The sequence below is a fragment of the Ranitomeya variabilis genome, chromosome 6, assembly GCF_051348905.1.
Source record: "Ranitomeya variabilis isolate aRanVar5 chromosome 6, aRanVar5.hap1, whole genome shotgun sequence".
Classification (NCBI taxonomy): Eukaryota; Metazoa; Chordata; class Amphibia; order Anura; family Dendrobatidae; genus Ranitomeya; species Ranitomeya variabilis.
In genome coordinates this window covers 577166848-577181797 of record NC_135237.1, presented here as the reverse complement: position 1 = coordinate 577181797, position 14950 = coordinate 577166848, and positions in this window count along the sequence as shown.

Genomic DNA, 14950 nt, shown 5'->3' with positions numbered 1-14950 from the left:
GGGTATCCCTCCTGTAAACCCAGCCTGACGGGGACAACCCCTTATAAATGGAAGTGTGCTCCTCTAAACCATGCAATCACTGCCAATCCTCCAACCGTAAGTGGTGAATTTCCAGAGCTGGGAAATGGGATTTCAATATTAGAACACGTCAACTTTGGTTCCCGTCCCTCCTCAAGGAAGTAAGGCAGACAGGTGTGATAAGACTATTAGAAAAACTACTGCCACACACACGGCAGTACATACTGGCAGAAGTGTGAGGGCATTAGTGCCTGTGTATGGACATGTCAGAGGCTAGAGAGAAGAAAGCTTGGTCCCTCTTAGCTTCTGGCAATGTTTTACCTCAGCTCACATTTGGGCCATACCATTGTAAAACAGGTAGACACATTTACCCACTGACCCTACTATTCATAAGGAACTGCTGTCTACCCCTGAGTTGCCCACTGTATATAGTCAGTGTGGGGATGTGGGCTACAGAACAACACAGGGCGATGACACTGCTACCTGAACCCTTCAGCTGCCCCACAATATGCAGGGAGTAAAACCAGTACAAAGTATGGCAGCCTCCCTGCAGAGCTGTCCAGGGCCGGACTGGGACAAAAAAGGAGCAATGCCACACAAACCCCACCAGCCCACAGACTATAAAGGTACCTTCACACTCAGCAACTTTACAACGATATCGCTAGCGATCTGTGACGTTGCAGCGTCCTGGATAGCGATCTCGTCGTGTTTGACACGCAGCAGCGATCTGGATCCTGCTGTGATATCGCTGGTCGGAGCTAGAAGTCCAGAACTTTATTTGGTCGTCAGGTCGGCATGTATCATCATGTTTGACAGCAAAAGCAACGATGGCAGCAATGTTTTACATGGAGCTAACGACCTGTAAGAACGATAAGTGAGTCGCCGTTACGTCACTGGATCGCTCCTGCATCGTTCTGGAGCTGCTGTGTTTGACGTCTCTACAGCGACCTAAACAGCGACGCTGCAGCGATCGGCTCGTTGTCTATATCGCTGCAGCGTCGCTGAGTGTGACGGTACCTTAACACTCCCCCCACACCCGATCAGTGGATTTTCCTATACTGTGTTGTGCCCTTCAACGCTCCTCTTAAAGGCGTTATTTGAAGAGCTATGTGTGAATGTCGCCACAGTGCCCACGATTGATCGCTTCTTTAGAGCGCCGGTTCTCGAGATCATGGGGGTCCCAGCGGTCGGACCCCAGCAACTACAAAGTGGTAGTGGTACTGTGCAGTGTATATATACAGGACAGGAGGAGTGGTACTGTGCAGTGTATATATACAGAACAGGAGGAGTGGTACTGTGCAGTGTATATATACAGGAGGAGTGGTACTGTGCAGTGTATATATATACAGGAGGAGTGGTACTGTGCAGTGTATATATACAGGAGGAGTGGTACTGTGCAGTGTATATATACAGGAGGAGAGGTACTGTGCAGTGTATAAATACAGGAGGAGTGGTACTGTGCAGTGTATATATACAGGAGGAGTGGTACTGTGCAGTGTATATGAACAGAACAGGAGGAGTGGTACTGTGCAGTGTATATATACAGAACAGGAGGAGTGGTACTGTGCAGTGTATATATATACAGGAGGAGTGGTACTGTGCAGTGTATATATATACAGGAGGAGTGGTACTTTGCAGTGTATATATACAGGAGGAGTGGTACTGTGCAGTGTATATATATACAGGAGGAGTGGTACTGTGCAGTGTATATATACAGGAGGAGTGGTACTGTGCAGTGTATATATACAGGAGGAGTGGTACTGTGCAGTGTATATATACAGGAGGAGTGGTACTGTGCAGTGTATATATACAGGAGGAGTGGTACTGTGCAGTGTATATATACAGGACAGGAGGAGAGTACTGTGCAGTGTATATATACAGGACAGGTGGAGGGTACTGTGCAGTGTATATATACAGGACAGGTGGAGGGTACTGTGCAGTGTATATATACAGGAGGAGTGGTACTGTGCAGTGTATATATACAGGAGGAGTGGTACTGTGCAGTGTATATATACAGGAGGAGTGGTACTGTGCAGTGTATATATACAGGACAGGAGGAGTGGTACTGTGCAGTGTATATATACAGGACAGGAGGAGTGGTACTGTGCAGTGTATATATACAGGACAGGTGGAGGGTACTGTGCAGTGTATATATACAGGACAGGAGGAGGGGTACTGTGCAGTGTATATATACAGGACAGGTGGAGGGTACTGTGCAGTGTATATACAGGAGGAGTGGTACTGTGCAGTGTATATATACAGGAGGAGTGGTACAGTGCAGTGTATATATACAGGACAGGAGGAGTGGTACTGTGCAGTGTATATATACAGGACAGGTGGAGTGGTACTGTGCAGTGTATATACAGGAGGAGTGGTACTGTGCAGTGTATATATACAGGACAGGTGGAGGGTACTGTGCAGTGTATATACAGGAGGAGTGGTACTGTGCAGTGTATATATACAGGAGGAGTGGTACTGTGCAGTGTATATATACAGGAGGAGGGGTACTGTGCAGTGTATATATACAGGACAGGAGGAGTGGTACTGTGCAGTGTATATATACAGGAGGAGTGGTACTGTGCAGTGTATATATACAGGAGGAGTGGTACTGTGCAGTGTATATATACAGGACAGGAGGAGTGGTACTGTGCAGTGTATATATACAGGAGGAGTGGTACTGTGCAGTGTATATATACAGGAGGAGTGGTACTGTGCAGTGTATATATACAGGAGGAGTGGTACTGTGCAGTGTATATATACAGGACAGGAGGAGTGGTACTGTGCAGTGTATATATACAGGAGGAGTGGTACTGTGCAGTGTATATATACAGGAGGAGTGGTACTGTGCAGTGTATATACACAGGAGGAGTGGTACTGTGCAGTGTATATATACAGGACAGGAGGAGTGGTACTGTGCAGTGTATATATACAGGAGGAGTGGTACTGTGCAGTGTATATATACAGGAGGAGTGGTACTGTGCAGTGTATATATACAGGAGGAGTGGTACTGTGCAGTGTATATATACAGGAGGAGTGGTACAGTGCAGTGTATATATACAGGACAGGAGGAGTGGTACTGTGCAGTGTATATATACAGGACAGGTGGAGTGGTACTGTGCAGTGTATATACAGGAGGAGTGGTACTGTGCAGTGTATATATACAGGACAGGTGGAGGGTACTGTGCAGTGTATATACAGGAGGAGTGGTACTGTGCAGTGTATATATACAGGAGGAGTGGTACTGTGCAGTGTATATATACAGGAGGAGGGGTACTGTGCAGTGTATATATACAGGACAGGAGGAGTGGTACTGTGCAGTGTATATATACAGGAGGAGTGGTACTGTGCAGTGTATATATACAGGAGGAGTGGTACTGTGCAGTGTATATATACAGGACAGGAGGAGTGGTACTGTGCAGTGTATATATACAGGAGGAGTGGTACTGTGCAGTGTATATATACAGGAGGAGTGGTACTGTGCAGTGTATATATACAGGAGGAGTGGTACTGTGCAGTGTATATATACAGGACAGGAGGAGTGGTACTGTGCAGTGTATATATACAGGAGGAGTGGTACTGTGCAGTGTATATATACAGGAGGAGTGGTACTGTGCAGTGTATATACACAGGAGGAGTGGTACTGTGCAGTGTATATATACAGGACAGGAGGAGTGGTACTGTGCAGTGTATATATACAGGAGGAGTGGTACTGTGCAGTGTGTATATACACAGGAGGAGTGGTACTGTGCAGTGTATATATACAGGAGGAGTGGTACTGTGCAGTGTATATATACAGGACAGGAGGAGTGGTACTGTGCAGTGTATATATACAGGAGGAGTGGTACTGTGCAGTGTATATATACAGGAGGAGTGGTACTGTGCAGTGTATATATACAGGAGGAGTGGTACTGTGCAGTGTATATATACAGGAGGAGGGGTACTGTGCAGTGTATATATACAGGACAGGAGGAGTGGTACTGTGCAGTGTATATATACAGGAGGAGGGGTACTGTGCAGTGTATATATACAGGACAGGAGGAATGGTACTGTGCAGTGTATATATACAGGAGGAGTGGTACTGTGCAGTGTATATATACAGGAGGAGTGGTACTGTGCAGTGTATATATACAGGAGGAGTGGTACTGTGCAGTGTATATATACAGGACAGGAGGAGTGGTACTGTGCAGTGTATATATACAGGAGGAGTGGTACTGTGCAGTGTATATATACAGGAGGAGTGGTACTGTGCAGTGTATATATACAGGACAGGAGGAATGGTACTGTGCAGTGTATATATACAGGACAGGTGGAGGGTACTGTGCAGTGTATATACAGGAGGAGTGGTACTGTGCAGTGTATATACACAGATACTTAGATTTACACCACGCAAGCTATATATATATATATATATAACTGAGCAGCACCAAATATTTAAGGGCTTGTCCACTACTAGGACAACCCCTAAATGTTCGGCCCCGATAAATTAATAAAGCCTATACTCCCCTCCTGTGCCGCGCCGTTCCCACAGTGGCTGTGATGTGGTGTTATGACATGTGATGCCCGGAACCAATCAGTGCTGGTGTCACTGTCTCAATCTTCGCACAAACTGAACATGAAGAGGACGTCCGGGATCAAGCAGCTCATCCTGCACTTCCTCTTCATGTTCAGTTTGTCTGAAGGCGGGGACAGTGACACCAGCACTGATTGGTTCCGGGCAACATGTGGCATAACACCACATAACAGCCACTGTGGGAACGGCGCGGCACGGCAGGTGAGTATAGGCTTTATTAATGTATCGGGGCCGAACATTCAGTGTAAGACGAGGTTGTCCTAGTGGGAGACAATCCCTTTAAGCAATGGACTCATTAGCCCATATTCTTGGCCATATTCTCGGAGTCCACTGCACACACACAGGGAACCGTGGAATTTCCGGGGCTCTGGCCTGTCGCAAAATGGCAGCGCCGGACACCCACGCAGCCCTGCTGGGCCCCGGAGACACCCGCAGCACCGGCCAGCAACCGCCAGGCACCCAGAGACACCCGGCAGCAGCATCGGACATGCACCAGCACAAGACCCCCCCACACCATCACGTCGCACATCAGAGCCCCCCTCATCCTGGCCTGCAGCATCACCCCACTCCTGCCTCCTCCAGCAACGACCCTGAGACCCCGCTTCACTGCACCCACTACTCCCAGTAAGCAATAAGACGCATGGATTATAAGAAGCACCACCATTTTATTAAAAAATATTTTTTTCTTATTATTTGGGGTGCGTCTTATAATCCGGAGCCTCTTATAATCCGAAAAATAAGTGGTGTGTATTATATATATATATATATATATATATATATATATATATATATATATATATATATATATACACACACACATATATATACACACACACATATATATACAACATAGACACGCATAATTACACACACACACATACACACATACAGACACACACATATATATATGTATATACACACAAACACATACATACATAGACACACACACACATATATATACACATACATACACACATACATGCACACACACATACATAGACACACACACACATATATATATATACACATACATACATAGACACACACACTCACACATTATATAGGTGAAACTGCGACTGCGGTACGTACATTATATAGGTGATACCACTGTGTGTAATATACTGCGACCGCTATGTATAGCCCATATAGGCCAGACGCTCTGTGTGTGTATGTGTGTGTATGTGTGTGTGTATATATATATATATATATATATATATATATATATACACATATATATATACACACACATACACACACACACACATATACACTGCGGCTGACCTATATGGGCTATACACAGCGGTCGCAGTATATTACACACAGTGGTATCACCTATATAATGTATGTACCGCAGTTTCGCCTATATAATGTATATAGACTGCTGTACATACATTATATAGGTGATACTGCTACTGCGGTATATAATCGCAGTATCACTTATATATTGCATATACAACAGTCAATATACATTAGACAGGTCAAACTGCAAATGCTGCATATACATAAAAAAGTTTTCATCTTGGGTCTCATCTGAGATAGGGGAGGATGAGGAGGGTCCACTGTCCAGCCAGCATCGGAGGTGCGGAGGATGTGGAGCAGATGCAGGCCGGGGATTGGTGAGGAGAGCACTGTTCTCTGACACTGGTTCTGGCCAGGGTCAGACACAGTGAGGCTCAGGCATCTCTGCGCGCGGTGGCGGCCTTTTCAAACCTTTGCACAGGCCCTGGTGCGTGCGCTCTCCTGTTTTCCCTCACTGACAAAGGCGGCAGCCATGTACGCAAGCAAGAACGAGGGCCGTGCTCATGTGGGCCGCCACGGCCTTGGACAGCGCGTTCACCAAGAGAGCACGCACCAGGGCCTGTGCAGAGGATTTAGAGGGCCGGCGACCCATTTTGTAGCTCAGCGTGCTTAGGGGCCCCTTAGCATTCTGGGCCCCGCTGCAACCTCTGTAGTTACGGCCGATAGGGGTATACTATAGGCACAGGTACACAATGTTATATACACTGGACGGATCAATCCTGCACCTGGCCCAGGACATACATGCACTGTATATATACAGGGCCATGTGTATAGCATGTGATGTCCAGTCACCAGGTTCAGGCGTGATCACTCCAGTGCTGGGTTCTGTAGACAGTCTCTGCTCACTCTCAGTATAGGGAGATTTATTGCAGGAGACTGAACTTTCCTGCAGTCTGGTAACTCTGGAGCCGATGACCTGGCACTGACAGGGTGAAAGTTCAGTCTCCTGCAATAAATCTGTGAGCATCAGCACAGCGGCCACTGATACTATAGGGACCGGCCCCGGACTAATCAGGAGGTGAGCAGCAGCGTCCATCTCCTCTCCACACACAGAGCTGAAGGTACTCACTGATGTGTGAGCCGGCCACATGCAGATCTCCAGCAGTTACATGCAGCAGTGTTCCCTCTTCCTCAGCAGCCGGCCGGCCGCACACAGGGGGCAGGGGGCGGGTCTGCTCCACTGTGAGGCCGCTGTCAGGACATAGAGAACACAGCGCCGGCCACCAGCAGCCCGAATCAGCTGCTTGGTGACCGGCCCGGGGGGCACATGCCCCTTTGCAACCCGGCCCAGTCCGCGCCTGCACACAGCACTGAGCGGGGTCTCACACACAGCACTGAGCGGGGTCTCACACACAGCACTTAGCGGGGTCTCACACACAGCACTGAGCGGGGTCTCACACACAGCACTGAGCGGGGTCTCACACAGCACTGAGCGGGGTCTCACACACAGCACTGAGCGGGGTCTCACACACAGCACTGAGCGGGGTCTCACACACAGCACTGAGCGGGGTCTCACACACAGCACTGAGCGGGGTCTCACACACAGCACTGAGCGGGGTCTCACACACAGCACTGAGCGGGGTCTCACACACAGCACTGAGCGGGGTCTCACACACAGCACTGAGCGGGGTCTCACACACAGCACTGAGCGGGGTCTCACACACAGCACTGAGCGGGGTCTCACACACAGCACTGAGCGGGGTCTCACACACAGCACTGAGCGGGGTCTCACACACAGCACTGAGCGGGGTCTCACACACAGCACTGAGCGGGGTCTCACACACAGCACTGAGCGGGGTCTCACACACAGCACTGAGCGGGGTCTCACACACAGCACTGAGCGGGGTCTCACACACAGCACTGAGCGGGGTCTCACACACAGCACTGAGCGGGGTCTCACACACAGCACTGAGCGGGGTCTCACACACAGCACTTAGCGGGGTCTCACACACAGCACTGAGCGGGGTCTCACACACAGCACTGAGCGGGGTCTCACACACAGCACTGAGCGGGGTCTCACACACAGCACTTAGCGGGGTCTCACACACAGCACTGAGCGGGGTCTCACACACAGCACTGAGCGGGGTCTCACACACAGCACTGAGCGGGGTCTCACACACAGCACTGAGCGGGGTCTCACACACAGCACTGAGCGGGGTCTCACACACAGCACTTAGCGGGGTCTCACACACAGCACTGAGCGGGGTCTCACACACAGCACTGAGCGGGGTCTCACACACAGCACTGAGCGGGGTCTCACACACAGCACTGAGCGGGGTCTCACACACAGCACTGAGCGGGGTCTCACACACAGCACTGAGCGGGGTCTCACACACAGCACTGAGCGGGGTCTCACACACAGCACTGAGCGGGGTCTCACACACAGCACTGAGCGGGGTCTCACACACAGCACTGAGCGGGGTCTCACACACAGCACTGAGCGGGGTCTCACACACAGCACTGAGCGGGGTCTCACACACAGCACTGAGCGGGGTCTCACACACAGCACTGAGCGGGGTCTCACACACAGCACTGAGCGGGGTCTCACACACAGCACTGAGCGGGGTCTCACACACAGCACTGAGCGGGGTCTCACACACAGCACTGAGCGGGGTCTCACACAGCACTGAGCGGGGTCTCACACACAGCACTGAGCGGGGTCTCACACACAGCACTGAGCGGGGTCTCACACACAGCACTGAGCGGGGTCTCACACACAGCACTGAGCGGGGTCTCACACACAGCACTTAGCGGGGTCTCACACACAGCACTGAGCGAGGTCTCACACACAGCACTGAGCGGGGTCTCACACACAGCACTGAGCGGGGTCTCACACACAGCACTGAGCGGGGTCTCACACACAGCACTGAGCGGGGTCTCACACACAGCACTGAGCGGGGTCTCACACACAGCACTGAGCGGGGTCTCACACACAGCACTGAGCGGGGTCTCACACACAGCACTGAGCGGGGTCTCACACACAGCACTGAGCGGGGTCTCACACACAGCACTGAGCGGGGTCTCACACACAGCACTGAGCGGGGTCTCACACACAGCACTGAGCGGGGTCTCACACACAGCACTGAGCGGGGTCTCACACACAGCACTGAGCGGGGTCTCACACACAGCACTGAGCGGGGTCTCACACACAGCACTGAGCGGGGTCTCACACACAGCACTGAGCGGGGTCTCACACACAGCACTGAGCGGGGTCTCACACACAGCACTGAGCGGGGTCTCACACACAGCACTTAGCGGGGTCTCACACACAGCACTGAGCGGGGTCTCACACACAGCACTGAGCGGGGTCTCACACACAGCACTTAGCGGGGTCTCACACACAGCACTGAGCGGGGTCTCACACACAGCACTGAGCGGGGTCTCACACACAGCACTGAGCGGGGTCTCACACACAGCACTGAGCGGGGTCTCACACACAGCACTGAGCGGGGTCTCACACACAGCACTGAGCGGGGTCTCACACACAGCACTGAGCGGGGTCTCACACACAGCACTTAGCGGGGTCTCACACACAGCACTGAGCGGGGTCTCACACACAGTCAGTACAGGGGGCACTTTCTTCATCATACACAGGAGCTGTGCTCACTTCATTGCTGCATATAGAGGGCACTGCAGTTAGGCTACGTTCACATTTGCGTTGTGCGCCGCAGCGTCGGCGCCGCAGCGCACAACGCAAACAAAAACGCAGCAAAACGCATGCACAACGCTGCGTTTTGCGCCGCATGCGTCGTTTTTTTCATTGAATTTGGACGCAGCAAAAATGCAACTTGCTGCGTCCTCTGCGACCCGACGCGGGCGCCGCAGCGACGCATGCGGCGCAAAACGCAAGTGCGCCGCATGTCCATGCGCCCCCATGTTAAATATAGGGGCGCATGACGCATGCGGCGCCGCTGCGGCGCCCGACGCTGCGGCGCTGGCCGCAAATGTGAACGTAGCCTAAACCCCTCGTTTGCTGACACACTTTCCTCTGCAGCGATCCCTGCAGTATCTGCTGCCTCAGACCCCTCACATTGTGCGGCTGATATGGGGGCTGCATTTCTTTCTGGACTTCCTTGCTCCACACTCTGCACAGTTTTATTTTTAATGTCCTTTTTACCAATTAAACTTTTACTTTTTCTACTCTCCTTCTCAGCTCTGGATCCCCTTTTTTTCTCCTTAGCCCAAGTTACCTTTCTGGGCACAGAGTTTACATCTTTGTCCAGGTTTTCTTTCCGAATGGCCAGCTCTCGTCTGCAGTCATCCAGGCTCTCACTTTTCATCAGTTTTATCTTTGGATCAGTCTCATTGTGAATTTCATCTTTTAATTTGCAGATTTGCAATTCCAGCTTAATAATGCTTTGTCTTGTAACTTTAGCACTCATTCGGGCAACATGACAAGCAGGTTTAGAAGACTCACCAGCCACCATTTCCAGGTTTCCATTACCATCAGGTCCATGCTGCAGGCCACACTCCAGGCTGGGAGCTTCCCCTGGATCATCAGCCCAGCTTCCCTCCCCTCCACCTGGGTCAGAAGCCATGCCTCCGCCCTGCTGGGAGCTCACAAACACACGTCTATCCTCTCCTATGGACAAGAATAGAACTACTATAATACTGCTCCTATGTACAAGAACATAACTACTATAATACTGCTCCTATGTACAAGAATATAACTACTATAATACTGCCCCTATGTACAAGAATGAAACTACTATAATACTGCCCCTATGTACAAGAATATAACTACTATAATACTGCTCCTATGTACAAGAATATAACTACTATAATACTGCCCCTATGTACAGAATATAACTACTATAATACTGCTCCTATGTACAAGAATATAACTACTATAATACTGCTCCTATGTACAAGAATATAACTACTATAATACTGCTCCTATGTACAAGAATATAACTACTATAATACTGCCCCTATGTACAAGAATATAACTACTATAATACTGCCCCTATGTACAGAATATAACTACTATAATACTGCTCCTATGTACAAGAATATAACTACTATAATACTGCTCCTATGTACAAGAATATAACTATTATAATACTGCCCCTATGTACAAGAATATAACTACTATAATACTGCTCCTATGTACAAGAATATAACTACTATAATACTGCCCCTATGTACAAGAATATAACTACTATAATACTGCCCCTATGTACAAGAATATAACTACTATAATACTGCCCCTATGTACAAGAATATAACTACTATAATACTGCCCCTATGTACAAGAATATAACTACTATAATACTGCTCCTATGTACAAGAATATAACTACTATAATACTGCCCCCTAAATCCAAGAATATAACTACTATAATACTGCCCCCTATGTACAAGAATATAATTACTATAATACTGCCCCTATGTACAAGAATATACCTACTATAATACTGCCCCTATGTACAAGAATATAACTACTATAATACTGCCCCTATGTACAAGAATATAACTACTATAATACTGCTCCTATGTACAAGAATATAACTACTATAATACTGCTCCTATGTACAAGAATATAACTACTATAATACTGTCCCTATGTACAAGAATATAACTACTATATTACTGCCCCTACGTACAAGAATATATCTACTATAATACTGCCCCTATGTACAAGAATATAACTACTATAATACTGCCCCTATGTACAAGAATATAACTACTATAATACTGCTCCTATGTACAAGAATATAACTACTATAATACTGCCCCCTAAATCCAAGAATATAACTACTATAATACTGCCCCCTATGTACAAGAATATAATTACTATAATACTGCCCCTATGTACAAGAATATACCTACTATAATACTGCCCCTATGTACAAGAATATAACTACTATAATACTGCTCCTATGTACAAGAATATAACTACTATAATACTGCCCCCTAAATCCAAGAATATAACTACTATAATACTGCCCCCTATGTACAAGAATATAATTACTATAATACTGCCCCTATGTACAAGAATATACCTACTATAATACTGCCCCTATGTACAAGAATATAACTACTATAATACTGCCCCTATGTACAAGAATATAACTACTATAATACTGCTCCTATGTACAAGAATATAACTACTATAATACTGCCCCTATGTACAGAATATAACTACTATAATACTGCTCCTATGTACAAGAATATAACTACTATAATACTGCTCCTATGTACAAGAATATAACTATTATAATACTGCCCCTATGTACAAGAATATAACTACTATAATACTGCTCCTATGTACAAGAATATAACTACTATAATACTGCCCCTATGTACAAGAATATAACTACTATAATACTGCCCCTATGTACAAGAATATAACTACTATAATACTGCCCCTATGTACAAGAATATAACTACTATAATACTGCCCCTATGTACAAGAATATAACTACTATAATACTGCTCCTATGTACAAGAATATAACTACTATAATACTGCCCCCTAAATCCAAGAATATAACTACTATAATACTGCCCCCTATGTACAAGAATATAATTACTATAATACTGCCCCTATGTACAAGAATATACCTACTATAATACTGCCCCTATGTACAAGAATATAACTACTATAATACTGCCCCTATGTACAAGAATATAACTACTATAATACTGCTCCTATGTACAAGAATATAACTACTATAATACTGCTCCTATGTACAAGAATATAACTACTATAATACTGTCCCTATGTACAAGAATATAACTACTATATTACTGCCCCTACGTACAAGAATATATCTACTATAATACTGCCCCTATGTACAAGAATATAACTACTATAATACTGCCCCTATGTACAAGAATATAACTACTATAATACTGCTCCTATGTACAAGAATATAACTACTATAATACTGCCCCCTAAATCCAAGAATATAACTACTATAATACTGCCCCCTATGTACAAGAATATAATTACTATAATACTGCCCCTATGTACAAGAATATACCTACTATAATACTGCCCCTATGTACAAGAATATAACTACTATAATACTGCCCCTATGTACAAGAATATAACTACTATAATACTGCTCCTATGTACAAGAATATAACTACTATAATACTGCTCCTATGTACAAGAATATAACTACTATAATACTGTCCCTATGTACAAGAATATAACTACTATATTACTGCCCCTACGTACAAGAATATATCTACTATAATACTGCCCCTATGTACAAGAATATAACTAATATAATACTGCTCCTATGTACAAGAATATAGCTACTATAATACTGCCCCTATGTACAAGAATATAACTACTATAATACTGCTCCTATGTACAAGAATATAACTACTATATTACTGCCCCTACGTACAAGAATATATCTACTATAATACTGCTCCTATGTACAAGAATATAACTACTATAATACTGCCCCTATGTACAAGAATATAACAACTATAATACTGCTCCTATGTACAAGAATATAACTACTATAATACTGCCGCTATGTACAAGAATATAACTACTATAATACTTCTCCTATGTACAAGAATATAACTACTAAAATACTGCTCCTATGTACAAGAATATAACTACTATAATACTGCCCCTATGTACAAGAATATAACTACTATAATGCTGCTCCTATGTACAAGAATATAACTACTAAAATACTGCTCCTATGTACAAGAATATAACTACTATAATACTACCCCTATGTACAAGAATATAACTACTATAATACTGCTCCTATGTACAGGAATATACTATAATACTGCCCCTATGTACAAGTATATAACTACTGTACTATAGTACTGCTCCTATTTACAAGAGTATAACCGCTACATACATGGCATGTCTCTTCTTGTCCCCCTTTCATTACGCGGCTCTCTCCAGTGTCTCACATTGTTGTATTTTTTCATTACAGGTGTTGATGTGTAAGGATGAGTACAGCCGGTGATTAGTGACAGGTTTCCCTCTGGTGTCTCAGGTTTGTTCCCGGCTGCCCTGACATGATCAGTGTTTGAGCCTCTGGCTGGTCCTCCTCTTATCAGCAGACATTGGACGGTGACAGCCGCCTGCCGCCCGTCTCCCTGAGGACTGTTAGTAGCCAGCAGAATAATAAATAAGGCTTGTCCATGGCACAAATCAGTGAGCAATGAAATCTGGGCTGGCAGCTCAGGGCGGCTGGCAGGGTCCGGTCTTATCTGTTGTGTCAGTCCTCTGTCTGATAGGACATTGAATCAATATGTGTGACAAGGCCTGCAAGCAGCTTCTCGGATACATCCTGACCTACCACGTAAGCATCTGAGATACATCCTGACCTACCACGTAAGCATCTCAGATGCATCCTGACCTACCATGTAAGCATCTCAGATACATCCTGACCTACCACGTAAGCATCTCAGATGCATCCTGACCTACCATGTAAGCATCTCAGATACATCCTGACCTACCACATAAGCATCTCAGATACATCCTGACCTACCACTTAAGCATCTCAGTTACATGGTAGCGCAGATTGTATCTATCTCAGATACATCCTGACCTACCACATGTTGTGCTACCAAGTAAGCATCTCCGATACATCCTGTGCTACCACATAAGTATCTCGGATACATCCTGCGCTATCATGTAAGCATCTCAGATACATCCTGTGCTATGAAATAACTATCTCAGATACAACCTGTGCTACCATGTAAGTATCTCAGATACATCCTGTGCTACCATGTAACTATCTCAGATACATCCTGTGCTACCAAGTAAGCATCTCAGATACATCCTGTGCTACCACATAAGCATCTCAGATACATCCTGCGCTATCATGTAAGCATCTCAGATACATCCTGTGCTATCAAATAACTATCTCAGATACAACCTGTGTTATGGAAATATTAGGGTTGGATAAATATATCCCTGTGTGTGCTGTGGCCGCTCCCAATTAGACTGAGTATTTTGAGCGCTCATCAAGAATGGACTGTACACAACTGTGACAGAACAACATTCCATCAATACTGATACTTTATTGTACATACATAGTTTTATATTTTCACATAGAAAGGAGTGGTTAGGG